This window comes from Mobula hypostoma, chromosome 3, assembly GCF_963921235.1.
Source record: "Mobula hypostoma chromosome 3, sMobHyp1.1, whole genome shotgun sequence".
Lineage (NCBI taxonomy): Eukaryota > Metazoa > Chordata > Chondrichthyes > Myliobatiformes > Myliobatidae > Mobula > Mobula hypostoma.
In genome coordinates, this window is record NC_086099.1 from 136,173,505 (window position 1) to 136,187,511 (window position 14,007).

The window sequence follows — 14,007 nt, forward strand, 5'->3', positions numbered from 1 at the left end:
TTCTCAAATGGTGTGCATATGACTCGGATTTTATGCTGAATAAACTGGATGCTAGAGTTAAGGACTGGACAGCTAAAGGAATAACAGCTATTTGCAATATAATGAAAAAAGGAACACTTCGGTTTTGAAATGCTCAAAGAGAAACACTTATTAGAAAAACAAGACTTTTACCAGTATTTACAGATACGACAGTATGTTAATAGGACAGTTAAAAATGTAACCAAGGCAAGTACATGTCTGATAGAGCTATTTAGAAAAGCATATAATTCAGACAACAGTAGTAGAATAATTTCAAGCGTTTATAAGGGATTGTCAAATCTTAAAACACATTCGACTTCATACATTAAAACAAAATGGGAGAAGGAAGGAGGGATAATAATATCTGAGGAAGACTGGACAATAATATGGAGGTATCAATGGAAGTGTACCAGTTCACAGAAATGGAGGGAGTTCGGGTGGAAAAACTTGATAAGATATTTTATTACATCCTCTCAGAAATCCCATTATAATAGTAACTCCCCTGCTTGCTGGAGAAATTGTGAAAATCAAAATACAAATGATTATCATAGTTTCTGGGAATGCCCTGTTATCAAAGACTATTGGAGTGGCACACATAATGCCCTACAAGACATCTTTAAATGTGAAATACCCTTAAGAGAGTAAGACCATTTTTTTTGGGTATACACCTCAAGAATGGTTGAAAAGAGATAAATATTTAATGAATGTACTGCTGGTACAAAAGACCCTTACCAGGAAATGGTTATCTCTGGAGAGCCCAACTTTAAATGTATGGATGGAAATTACAATGGACATTTGCAAAATGGAGAAGATAACAGCATCTGTTAATCATAAGTTGGAACAATTGTATTCATACTGGAAAAAATGATTTAACTACATAACACCTCATAGGCCTGATTTTATTCTCACAAGTCAATATGTTGTAAAAAAAAAGATCACTCCCTACTCTGTACATAGTTTTCTCCTTTCGATTGTTCTTTCTTTCCTCTCCTTTCTATAAGTGTATACCTCAGATAAATATTATATGGAGATTTGTGACCAATATGATTATATGATATATGTACAGTATCTGAAATACATCTTATGGAAATGTTTGTTTGATGATGAAATTCAATAAAAAATAAATTACAAAAAAAGAAAAGTGGGAGGGCTAAACACCTGGAGTGCTGCATGCTGGAGAACCTGACAATGCAATGCATGAATCATTTAATGACTGTGATCTGTGCCATGAGTCCTTTAGTTAAATAAATAGCATGGTGGAATCAATTGTTAGATTACTTAATAATTTGTGCCTCCCCTGAATTGTGTTATATAGAATAGTTTGTCCCATCAACTGTTAACAGGCTTTGATAGAGTGGATGTGGAAGGGATGTTTCCTATGGTGGGAGTGTCTAAAACCAGAGGACACAGCCTCAGAATAGAGGGGCATCCTTTTCGAATGGAGATCAGGAGGAATTTCTTTAGCCAGAGAGTGGTGAATCTTTTGAATACTTTGCCACAGGCAGCTATAGAAACCAAGTCTTTATGTATATTTAAGATAGGTTCTTGATTGGTCAGGGCATGAAGGGATAAGGGGAGAAGGCTGGAGACTGGGTCTGAGAGGAAAATCGGATCAGCCATGATGAAATGGCAGAACAGACTCGATGGGCCAAATAACCTAATTCTGCTCTTATATCTTGTGTTTAAAGAGGTGCTTGTTAAGTTGCAAAAGTGGCCCACAACTTTGAATGATTTGAATCAAAATTAGGTTTATTATCACTGTTTTATATAATGTGAAATTTGTGCCGTGCGGCAGCAGTACAGTGCAAAGTCATAACATTACAATAAATTACAAACATAAATAATCCTTGCAGGCAGAATTGCCAAAGCTGTTGGGGTGGGCTTAAGCTAGTTGGAAGGTAGATGGGAACTAGACTGATAGGTCAGACAATGGAGCAGTTGGTGTAAAGGTAGATGCAACACATAGAGAGACAATGAGGAAGGATAGGCAGTGGATAGGGCATAGAGGCCATTAATTGAATGAGTTGAAATGTGTTTAATTTAATGTGAGAAATATCAGGAACAATGGTGACCAAATTAAAGCATGGATCAGTACATGGCACTACAATGTTGTGGTAATTACAGAGACTTGGCTATTACAGAGGGTTTCATTCATTCATTATGTGCCGTACTGTATGACGTGGGTGATCATGGTCTTGACCATGATTGTTCTTAGCAAATTTTTCCTGCAGAAGTGGTTTGCCATCCCCTTCTGCTGGGCAGTGTTCTTATAAGATGGGTGACCCCAGCCATTATCAATACTCTTTCAGAGATTGTCTTCCTGGCGTCAGTGGTCGCATAACCAGGAGTTGTGATATGTACCAGCTGCTCATATGACCATCCACTACTCCCCCTACCCCAGCTTCATGTGAACCCGATCATGGGACAAGCAGGTGCTACACCTTGCCGAAGGGTGACCTGCAGGCTAGCGGAGGGAAGGAGCGCTTGACACTTCCTTTGCTAGAGATGTATCTCCAAACAGGGACACTGGGGAGCAGATTAAAGGCAGATTTTGTAAAGATGAAAAAATAACAGTTGTTTTAATGGATGAATTCAACTTCCATAGTATTTAGTGCAAAAATGTTTACATGGGGTAGAATTTGTCAGCTGTGACCAGGAAGGATTCCTGACACAATACATAAACAGGCTGACTAGAGAAGAGGCCATATTAAATTTGGTGCTAGGAAATGAACAAGGTCAGGTGACAGATGTCTCAGTGGGTGAGCATTTCGGATACAGTGACTATAACTCCCTGACACGTAGCATAGTCTTGCAGAGGGATAGGAGCAGATTGTGTGGGAAAGTATTTAATTGGGGGAAGGTGAATTATGATGTTATTAGACATGAACTTGGGAGTGTAAATTGGGAACAAATGTATGCAGGAAACATGGAGGTTGTTTGCGGAGTACTTGCAAGGGATTCTAGATAGGTTTGTCCCAGTGAGGCACAGAAAAAGATGGTAGGGTGAAGGAAACATGGTTGATGAGATGTAGAACATCTAGTTGAGTAGAAGCAGGAAGCATACTTAAGGTTTAGGAACAAGGATCAGATAGGGCACTAGAGAGATATGTTTGCTGGGAAGGAGCTTTAGAAGGAATTAGGAGAGCTAGAAGGGAACATGAGAAGGCCTTGTTGAGTGGGATTAGGGAAAACTCCAAGGCGTTTTACTCATTTGTGAAGAATAGTAGGATGACCAGAGTGATGGTAGGACCAATCAGGGATAAAAGAAGATAGATGCTCCTGGAGTCGGAACAAGTGGGATAGTCCTTGATGAATACTTTCCCTCACTGTTCACCAGTGAAAGGGACTTTGACAAATGTGAGCTCAGCATAAAAAACGCTAGTTGCTGGAACATGCGTATAACATATTCATTGAGATCCAATGATGAATGCCTGAATATGGTCCAGTCTGCTAATTCAAAGCTGTCCTACAAATGTCTCTCCACCTCTCTTGACCATTCCTCTGTGGTCCTCACCACTGGTGGTGCAGTCCTCATTCTTTGCTTATATGCTGAGATGGTAATGGGTTTGACATGAAATTCGAAACTCAAATGAAGATCTTAAGGTTGGGTTGAGTTGTTCTCCGATCTTGGCAATTTACTTGCAAATGTTTTGTCACCATGCAAGGAGACATCAGCAGTGTTCTTTTGATTGTGGCGTGTCCTCTGGATGCTTGGCCTTTATATGTTTTTCAATCAGATGATTGGTCATTATTTTGGAAACTCAATTGGGGAGGAAATCTTATTACTGATTGGTTGTGTGGTGAACCGTGCATTGTGGTCTGGAATTTTGCCTGCATTGGCTCATAAATAGGATTGCGGTCTACATGTTTATCTACAGAAGATCTTAAGCCCTATCCAATATAGATAGCTACATATAGACTCACTAAAGGGAGGCTATACTGTAGCTCCCTACTCTTCAAAGACTGGTTCACTTCCCTGTTTATCCTCCATGGCGGGTTTAGCTTCCAATGCTAACTATTTGAGCACTGGATCCCCACTTCCCTACAAAGGAGGAGAGACTTCCAGCTAACAAGGTAGTTTAAATACAGTTAATTTATTTTTAGTGAAACACATTTAAATTTAGATAAAAAACTTAAAACACATTTAAAACTCACAGAGGATTTCTATCTTAGAAAACATTTACAGATTACAAATGATTTCTAAAACACAAAGGATTTCCAAAACACAGGTATAGTTCCTATAAACTTAGAAGACATAACAATGAGTTGTAGACGAATAAATCGTACATCACAGAAACCAAAGGCAGAGGAATGGATTCTAGTGCACATTGTTTTTCTGTCATTTTTCTTGATACTAGACCATTCCTGACAAGACTGACTGCTTTCTTATATTTATACTATTTCTTTCCAATTGGGTGATTTCACATACATGTGATTTATTTTTCATGTTGACAGTCTAAAAGCTGACTTTCTTGAGTACACAAACCTTCCAACTATTAGTAGATCAGCTACTGATTTGGAAGTGATAATATCAATCTGGGTGCAAGCTTCCTTGAACTAAATAACTTAGCCAGTGTTGTCTGGTTTAAACCAAGTCAATCAGCATAACCCCATTGTCTTACACTGGACCTATTGTGCAGGCAGCCTCATGCTGTGGGCCAGCATCTGTTCTCTATATGCACCGCTGTTTGCAAAGCTGTCCTTTTAACTTAAGACTCTATTGCTCGCCATTTACATTAAGAGCTGAAGACTGGCTTGTGTTTACTACAAGAAGCTGAACAAAGAGTATTGGTTGGAGGTTTAACATACTCAAAAAAACCTTTTTTGATTTTTAGAAGTGTCAGCTGCTATGTTAGAAATCTGAGCTTGGCAAAAAGACCCCCTGGCCCCAAGCAGTGAATATCCATCACAGTGTCAACAATAGAAGTACAGCCAAGTGAATGGACTTGACAAAGTGCAGGTGTGCCATGGCATGGTACGCATTCCTGATGATGGTGTAACAGTGATAGAGTGTTTTGGCTCCTCTGCTTCCGCAGCTGACATGTTGGTAGTAGCTTGTCAGAAACTTCTTCACTCTGGCCTGGTCGAGGTTCCTCATGATGATTGGGAGGGCTTCAAGATGTGCTGCTTGTTACTGTTGATCACGATGCTCAGGTCTGCCAGTGCCATCCTGCGTTTGCCGGGACTAGAATGTACACCAGTACCAGCATGACGGTGATAAACTCTCTCGGTAGGTAGAATGGGCAATATTTGACTCCCAGATGTTCTAGTTCAGTTTATTTATCAGGTTTAATTCAGAAAATGAGAAGTTTCAGTGATTTATTCCTTCCATATGAACAGTGAATGCAAAGGACAAAATTTCTCTCTCCATAGATGCTACATGTATATTTGTAGGATTTAATGTTTTATTTCAGATTTCTAGCATCTCAAATATTTTGCTTTTAAATAAGTAAGAACCCATGTTCAATTCATGCCACTGTCTTAAGTATGTTCTCCCCGTGAACGCGTGGGTTTCCTCTGGTCACTCAAGTTTCCTCCCACAGTCCAAAGACATACTGGTTGGTAGGGTAATTGGTTACTGTAAATTTTCCTGTGATTAAGCTAGAATTAAATCGGGGGATTGCTGAGTGGCACCGCTCGAAGAGGCGGAAGAGTCTATTCCACTCTGAATCTCAATCAATCGATCAATCAATAAATAAATAAATAACAGAAAAAACTGAGGATGTAGTTGGGATTTCCAGTGACTAATTAGAAAATATTGAATGGTGCCTGTTTTTAAGCATCACTGATTTCTTAAGCAACTTGGCATATTCAATGATCTTATAACTGCTTCATGCATTTTATAGTCTGTTGTGGCAGATTTAATTAATGTGGACATTAGCTGAACATTAGTTGAAAATTTCTTCCACTCACACTTGTTTTATAGTTCTCATTTGATTCCCTCCACAGGTTGGTAGAGAGGAATTCCCAGCATTTTGTCTGGATGTCTTGGTGTTGGGTTTTTATTCTGTTTTGTTTTCTTCTCTGATAAGATTTTATAGTTAATGGGTGGAACTGGAGGAATTTAGGAGATGATAACGAGGAGCATATTCTCATTGTGAGAAGGTGGTTTGATTTCTTTTCCTGCCTTTCAACATCTCTACAGCCATGACTGTTATGTCTAGGTACAGCTCAAATACCATCTATAAATTTCCTGATAATACAAACATTGTTGGTAGAATCTCAGATGGAGATGAGAGGCCGTACAGGAGTGAGATATACCAGCTAGTGGAGTGGTGTTGCAGCAATAACCTTGCACTCAGTGTCAGTAAGACCAAAGAGCTGGTTGTGGACTTCAGAAAGAGTAGGATGAGGGGTCACAAACCAGTCCTCATAGAGGGATCAGAAGTGGGTAGAGTGAGCAATTTCAAGTTAGTGGGTGTCAGTATCTCTGAGGACCTAACCTGGACCCAACATATCGACGCAACTATAAAGAAGACAAGATAACAGCTATAGCTATTTAGACGTTTGAGGAAATTTGGTTTGTCACCTAAAACACTCACAAATTTCTACAGATATGCCATGGAGAGCATTCTAATTGGCTGCATCATTGTCTGGGATGGGGGTTGGGGGGGCCAACTCCACAGGATCGAAGTAAGCTGCAAAGAGTTGTAAAATTAGTCAGCTACATCATGGGCACTAGCCTCTGTAATAGCCAGGAAATCTTCAAGGAGCAATGCCTCAAAAAGGCAGCGTTCATCATTAAGGACCCCCAGCACCCAGCACATGCCCTCTTCTCATTGTTACCATCAGGAATGATTTCATGACATATGGTGGTGATATTAAACCTGATTCTGATTCTCATTCTGATCATAAATTTACACCTTTTTTGCAATGTGACAAGATTTAATTTCTGAGGCCATTTTCTAATATGTATTGTGTTTTCATCCTTTCCCTAATTTGATTAAACCCAAAAAAAAATCGTCATCGTTACTGTGAACCTTAGGGATTATGTTGCATTCTTACAGTATTTTACACAATTATCTGATTGGAATTTGGAACCTGATTTTGCAAGCATTTTAATGATGTTTGGGATTTAGGAGTTATGGAATTATGTGATTTTCCCAGTCTTCACTTCTTAACGTAAATTGCAAGCAGCAATCAGTTTGAAGTTGAAAGGACAGCTTTATAAACCAACAGTACTGTCTGCAGAACACATAGGCCCACAGCAGAGCATATCAAGAGATACGGTTTGCAAAGGAAGGTGACCATGAAATTTTCTTGTATGCATAAGCCAGACATAAGATAGTGGGTTATATGAATTGGCCTACGTCAAAGCTGGGGACATGGGCTAAGTTATTTTGCACCATAAGACATAGGAGCAGAATTACGCCATTCAGCCCATCAAGTCTGCTCCACCAAAACATCATGGCTGATCCCGGATCCCACTCAACCCCATACACCTGCCTTCTCACCATATCCTTTGATGCCCTGACCGATCAGGAAACGATCAGCTTCTACCTTAAATATACGCATGGACTTGGCCTCCACCGCAGTCTGTAGCAGAGCATTCCACAGATTTACTACTCTCTGGCTAAAAAAAAAATCCTCCTTACCTCTGTTCTAAAGAATTGCCCCTCAATTTTGAGGCTCTGTCCCCTAGTTCTGGATACCCCCACCATTGGAAACATCCTTTCCACATCCACCCTATCTAGACCTTTCAATATTTGGTAGGTTTCAATGAGATTCCCCCCTCCCCCCCGCATTCTTCTAAATTCCAATGAATACAGGCCTAAAGCTGCCAAATGCTCTTCATATGTTAACCCCTTCATTCCTGGAATCACCCTCATGAACCTCCTCTGGACTCTCCAGTAACACATCCTTTCTGAGATATGGAGCCCAAAACTGTTGACAATATTCCAAGTGCAGCCTGACCATTGTGACCAAGTTCAGGCAGCTTGCAGACCAGACTGATATCACATACCACATCCAACATGGTCACAGGCATATTTGCTCTATCAATAGCTGGGATATGTGTATACCCAGAGAGTCAGCCCCCATAACATTAATTTCAAGTGCCTGGATTCTCTTTAGAAGTTTTAGTCATAGTCATAGTCATACTTTATTGATCCTGAGGGAAATTGATTAAAAAAGTTAAGAAAGTAAGAAAAGTAAGAAAACTAGATGGAGCGACTGTAAAAGGCTGCATGCACGACCGGCGCATGCGCACAAAGCGCGAAGTTTCTAGACTACCTATGTTCTAGCAAAGGTGTTAGAAGATTCAGTGTTGTTTCCCACTGTAGATATGTAACTCAGTGGAAGTATTGTCAGGCTTGAAATATTGAAATAAACGATGCCGTTGAAACTATTGAAATAGTATTGGATCACCTGCTGGTACCTTTGTGAAATGGAAATAGACTGGACTGGGATGTGTGATTGCTCAGTGGTCAGACATTGGTGGTATTTGATTGGATTGGAATTAAACTGAGTGATCCTGGTTTGGTTCACAATTTGAATGAATTTGACTATATTTCATGTGAAGAATGGGTTTTTAATACCATTCTTTAATAGATTTAATACAGACCCCTAAGAAAAGTTAGCAACCAGATCCCCTCCATATTTTGTCACATTTATAGAAGGCTTGCTGACAGGGAACACAAATACTGATTGGTGCAAGATGATTCTCCTTTTCTTGTAACCTGTCCCATTAAAGTTTTTATTTGATCTGACTGATTTCACTCTCTAGTGAGCAGTTACCACCAGTCATGTTGCATTTTTGCCTGATGTCTTACCACATGCAGATTCCACCTATGAACTGCAAGCAGTGGCAATATCTAAGCTGTTGGCAGCAAGTCTTGAGAGCAAAGGATTGTGCCTGTCCATCATTACCACCTCCTTGGCATTACTTGGTCATGCAAGATGCAGTTCCTGCATATCTGAAGTAAGAGACGGAACAAGGGTAGAGAAAAGCGGATCTTGCATCATCTTCAGTTTTTAAATTAATACAGGTTAGGTTGAGTGGGAGCTGGGATACAAGAAAGCTAATTAGATATTATGGTTTTTGGTGGTTTTGATTTGTCTGCTCAGCATGGCCTGTGGAATAGTAGACCCAATAAGTGTCAGCATTGCCTGTTCCTCGTGTTACAAGACACACTGACCTCTGTTGTGCACCCAGCGGAAAGTAAAGTGATTTGTGTCAATATGCAATGGAGGAATGGTGATTTGAGTAATGTCTTAGGCTAGCCATCGAACTTGAAAATGCATTCACGGATGTGTGAGGTGATTGAATGTCATCCAGGTCCTTGTGTTTGACTCCTAACATTGGTCTGAAGGCAAACTACTTCCATCCATTTCTAACCATGTACTGTACATGGAGACTCCTTGGAGATACTGAACATTCTTTCTGCTTTTCACCTCCAGCAAGACCTCAGTGCAGCATTTGAAAACCTTAAAGCCTTCCTTCTTCCTTACAGTGCACCTTTTTCAATTTCCCATGTCAGGCTGATTACATTGGATGATGATCACCGCAATAATTTTTGCCCGATCACACGTAGTTTCGAATGGAAAATATAAATGTGTCTCCCTCAGTGAAAAGAGCACTTTCTCAAACTAAATTCCAAAAATATCATTTAATTATAAGTGTTGTTGAATCTGAGACACACAGTCCCATAAGACATATGTCAGATTTGTGTTTATGCACAAAAAAAGTCACAGAAACATAGCTTGCATTCTGTTCTGAAAATCCAAATGTCAAGTCTATAATGAAAAGTAAAATTGCCGTTTCTTCTATGCCCACGTGTAAAACTTGAATGCACATTTGACAGCAGCATATTTATTTAACAGTCTGCAGTGAAATAAAGCTCTCTTCATTTTCCAGGGAGTAATCAAATATCATTTGGTTTTCCGTATCTTGGCATATCTATTGAAAGCTTCTTTCCAAATGGTTTTGGCAATTGTGTGGACTTTTCCTCACTCTAACATAACACATGATTCCTGTTCTTGTGCCCTTCACAGCAGCTGATGGGCATTCATTGTTTCATCTAGCACAAGTTCTGCATCCTTTGCCAGTCTTGGAACATTTAGCAGTAACCCCACTTAGTGCATGCATATCTGGATTTGTACACGCTTCCTTGCATCAATATTCTACACCATCTTCAAGAATTTTATGAGATTCAAATAAATACAGATTCAAGATTCAAGTACATTTACTATCAAAGATGGTATAAATTATACAACCTTGAGATTTGCTTGCTCACAGGTAGCCACAAAGCGAGAAAACCCAAAAGAACCCAATTAAGAAAAAAAAGAACACAAATAAAAACAAAAGACCAACCCTTGATGCACAAGAGAAAGAAAAAAAACACAATTCATGCAAACAATTGAAGCGAACTACAGCATTCCAAACCAAAACTGAGTCCTGAGATCAGAAGCCCAGAGTAAGCCTAAGGCCTTGCTTATCCATCCATCATATCAGTGGAAACCAGGTACAGCAGCCAGGGCAGACTTCATAGCCTCAGTGCTATGGAGATGACCATTGCAGAGAAAGAGTGAAACTGGCTTCCGACTGACACCCTGTCTTTTCAGTCTATCTGGGCCAGCATTTAAGTTGACCAAACAACGGAACAGCAAAAGGCTCCGGTGCCCTGGAGAGAGGAGTGACCTTCGTGGAAAGTGAACGAAATGGGCTCTCGCCCCTGATCTGGGCTAGTGTTTAAACTGTCTAAACAATGTATCGTACCTTGCACTAGACCCAGGCACCAGTGCTGCGAAAGGCTCCGGGTTCAGACCACTCCGGGCCTAGATTTTGGCGCCCACCCGGAAGCTGCTCTCAAACTCTTCAGATCACCTTACGCCCAGAGTGATCCAACCTCGCTCCTGGGCCAGGTGTTTGGGCATCGGAACTCTACCTGCAACGATTCTGCAACACCCCATCTCAGATCATCCCCTGAACTTGCCTCGACATCACTTGCCCCTTCACCGTTTGCAGTGATAATTTAATACAATTTGCCTCAGAAGTGGTATTTTTAGTGATGTTTTTAGTCGGATTTCTTAGCTTTTTGACTAGCAGAAAGCTGTTGTACACATTCATTAGCACTATCTTAACCGGCAGTTAAGAAGCTTCTGAATATAGCACTGTTTCCTTGCTGTAGAGACCACGGGACCCAAGACCATTGACTTTGCGGAATCTCCCATATGGTTCTTAGAACATGTTGAAAGATCTATTTATTTGGCTAGACATGGTTTATACACTCACTTTACAAAAGCAAAGATATATAACCTTCTGGAATGGAAAAAATGCCTGAGACAAAATTTAGGTGCCGTTTCAATTTATTTTGATAATTCCCTGTAAGTCAAAATGAATTGTCAACTGACATTCATTTTAAAAGTGCCTGATACCATTAATTTTATTGATTTCAGTTTCCTGCACTTTTGAATGGGATCTTGTGTCCCAGGCACGAACCAGTTGAAGGATTTGAAGATATTCCTATTAAGTTAATTTTCCATCTGGTTTTATATTTGGAAAACATGCACATTTTGGCATTGAAGCTATGTGAAATATAGGTTTCAATTGGATAATTATGATCTCAAGTGGCCTTGATAACAATCGTGATAATAGAGCATAAAGTGGAAAAATGCATACAGATCCAAGCATGAAATGTTTTATCTTCCTGTTCATTGTGCTCCTGTGTCTTATAGTTTTATGGAAATTTAGCTTTCTGTTCTTGTTTGCTTTTATTATATTCAGACTCCTTTCCAACTATAACATTTCAGGGTAATTTTGATTTTGTATTTGTCTGAATCCAGCAGTAATAATTTTCCAACCCAATTATATTCAAGTCAAAGATTTATCACATGTAATCCTCTAACTATATCAGGATTGAATGTGTTCCACAGAATTTGTTCTTCATTCCAGGTTTTTGTCAAAGTTGAAATTAATTTACTATTTTTATCTTTTAGTGATGGGCAAAGTATTTGGAAGGATTCTTAGAGACAGGAATTATGAGTATTCGGAGACACGTAGTCTGATTAGGGATAGTCAGAATCGATTAGCGAGGGGCAGGTCATGCCTCATGAGGAAGGTCAAATGTGAAGCAGAATACAGAGTTAATGGCAGGATTCTTAGCAGTGTGGAAGAAAAGAGGGATCTTGAGGTCCAAGTCCATAGAACCCTCAATGTTGCCACACCAGTTGATAGGGTTGTTAAGTCACCGTATTATTTGTTGACTTTCATTAGTTGGGGATATCGGTTCAAGAGGTATGAGGTAATGTTACATCTTTATAAAGCCTCAGTTAGACCACACTTGGATTATTGTGTTCAGCTCTGGTCACCTCATTGTAGGAAGGATGTGGAGGATTTGGAAAGGGTGCAGAGGAGATTAACCAGGATGCTGCTTTGATTAGAGTGCATGTCTTATGAAGATAGGTTGAGTGAGCTAGGACTTTGGTATTTGGATCGAAGAAGGATGAGAGATGACTTGATGGAGGTGCACAAGATGATAAGAGGCATAGAAAGAGTGGATAGACTGAGACTTTTTCCCAGGTGGAGATGGCTAATACAAAGGGGCATCATTTTAAGATGATTGGAGGAAAGCATAGGGGGGATGTCAGAGGTAAATTCTTTACCAAGAGAATGGTGGATGCAGAGGCAAATAAATTAGGGGCATTTAAGAAGCTCTTAGATAGACACATAAATGGTAGAAAAATGGAGTGTTATGTAGAAGGGAATGGTTAGATTGATCTTAGAGTAAGTTAAAAGGTCAGCACAGCAATGTGGACTGAAGAGTTTATTCTGGGCTATAATGTTCTATGTTCTATATTTATCCTCAAAAATACAAAATATTTTAGTGGGTATTTGGCTTGTGAGTAAACATTTACAATATGAGACCACTCTCAGGTTGGAGGAGCAACACCACGTATTCCATCTGTGTAGCCTCCAAACCGATGGCATGATGATCGATTTCTCTTAACTTACACTAATTTCTCCCTCCCCCCCTCCCCTTCTTTCTTTTTCCATTTCCCATTCTGGCTTCCCCCACCCCCACCCTGACCCTTGCCTATCACCTCCCTCTGATGCCCTACCTCCTTCATTTTCTCAGACGGTCCTCTTTCTTCTCTTACCAGATTCCTTCTTCTTTAGCCCTTTACCTTTTCCACCTTTCACCTACCAGTTTCTCACTTCAAACCCCCTCCCCCGCTCACCTACCTTCTTCCTTACCTGGCTTCACCTATCACCTGCTAGCTTTGTACTCATTCACCTCCCCCACCTTCCAATTCTGGCTTCCTCCCCCTTCCTTTGCTGTCCTGATGAATGGTCTCATCCCGAAACGTCAACTGCTAATTCCTCTCCACAGATGCTGCCTGACCTGCGGAGTTCCTCCAGGATTTTGTGAGTCAGTATCCAAAACTATTGAACAGAATTTACTTTTCACTGAATTATAAATTTCACTTGGGATTCTGAACAATGAAAATTCTTAAGAAAACGGTGTCTCAGCTTAATGCAACTCATAAGTTAAATTGAAAACTATACATAAATCAATGTGCTATCAAAACACAACATTAATTGTATAAACATGACAATTGAGTGTAGTTATTCTCCACAGATATCTGTGAAGTATACATACTGCAAATGCTGCATGAAATAACACGTTGGCAAATTATTGTGTAAATTGTAGATGTTTTGTTGTGGGGCAAAATAAATATGAAACTTTATAAAGAAGGAAATAGCATTTTTTTCATGCTTTTCAAAGCAATTGGGCCTGCAAAATACATTTGCACTGTACTCTGTTCTGTATAGTTGGAAACAGGACCTAATGTACTTTTTCAACCTTCTTAAGCTATCGCTTGGGGTTGAGGATGACTTGCACTCCGAATTTTTGTGGATTATGAGGTGGCTAATAAGACCAGTGATGGAACCACAGACTCTTTGCTCATGAGTAGGTAACTGATGGTGCAGGGGGGTGGGTACTTCATAAAGTGGTATACTGCTTAGATGAGTCTTCTGTGTACTCT

General features: G+C 39.9%; 1 protein-coding gene across 10 annotated transcripts in view; it reads left to right on the forward strand.

The window, feature by feature from the left end:
- Positions 1-14,007, forward strand: part of crppa (CDP-L-ribitol pyrophosphorylase A) — a 319,593-nt gene that overhangs the window by 207,855 nt on the left and 97,731 nt on the right. The window lies entirely within an intron of this gene.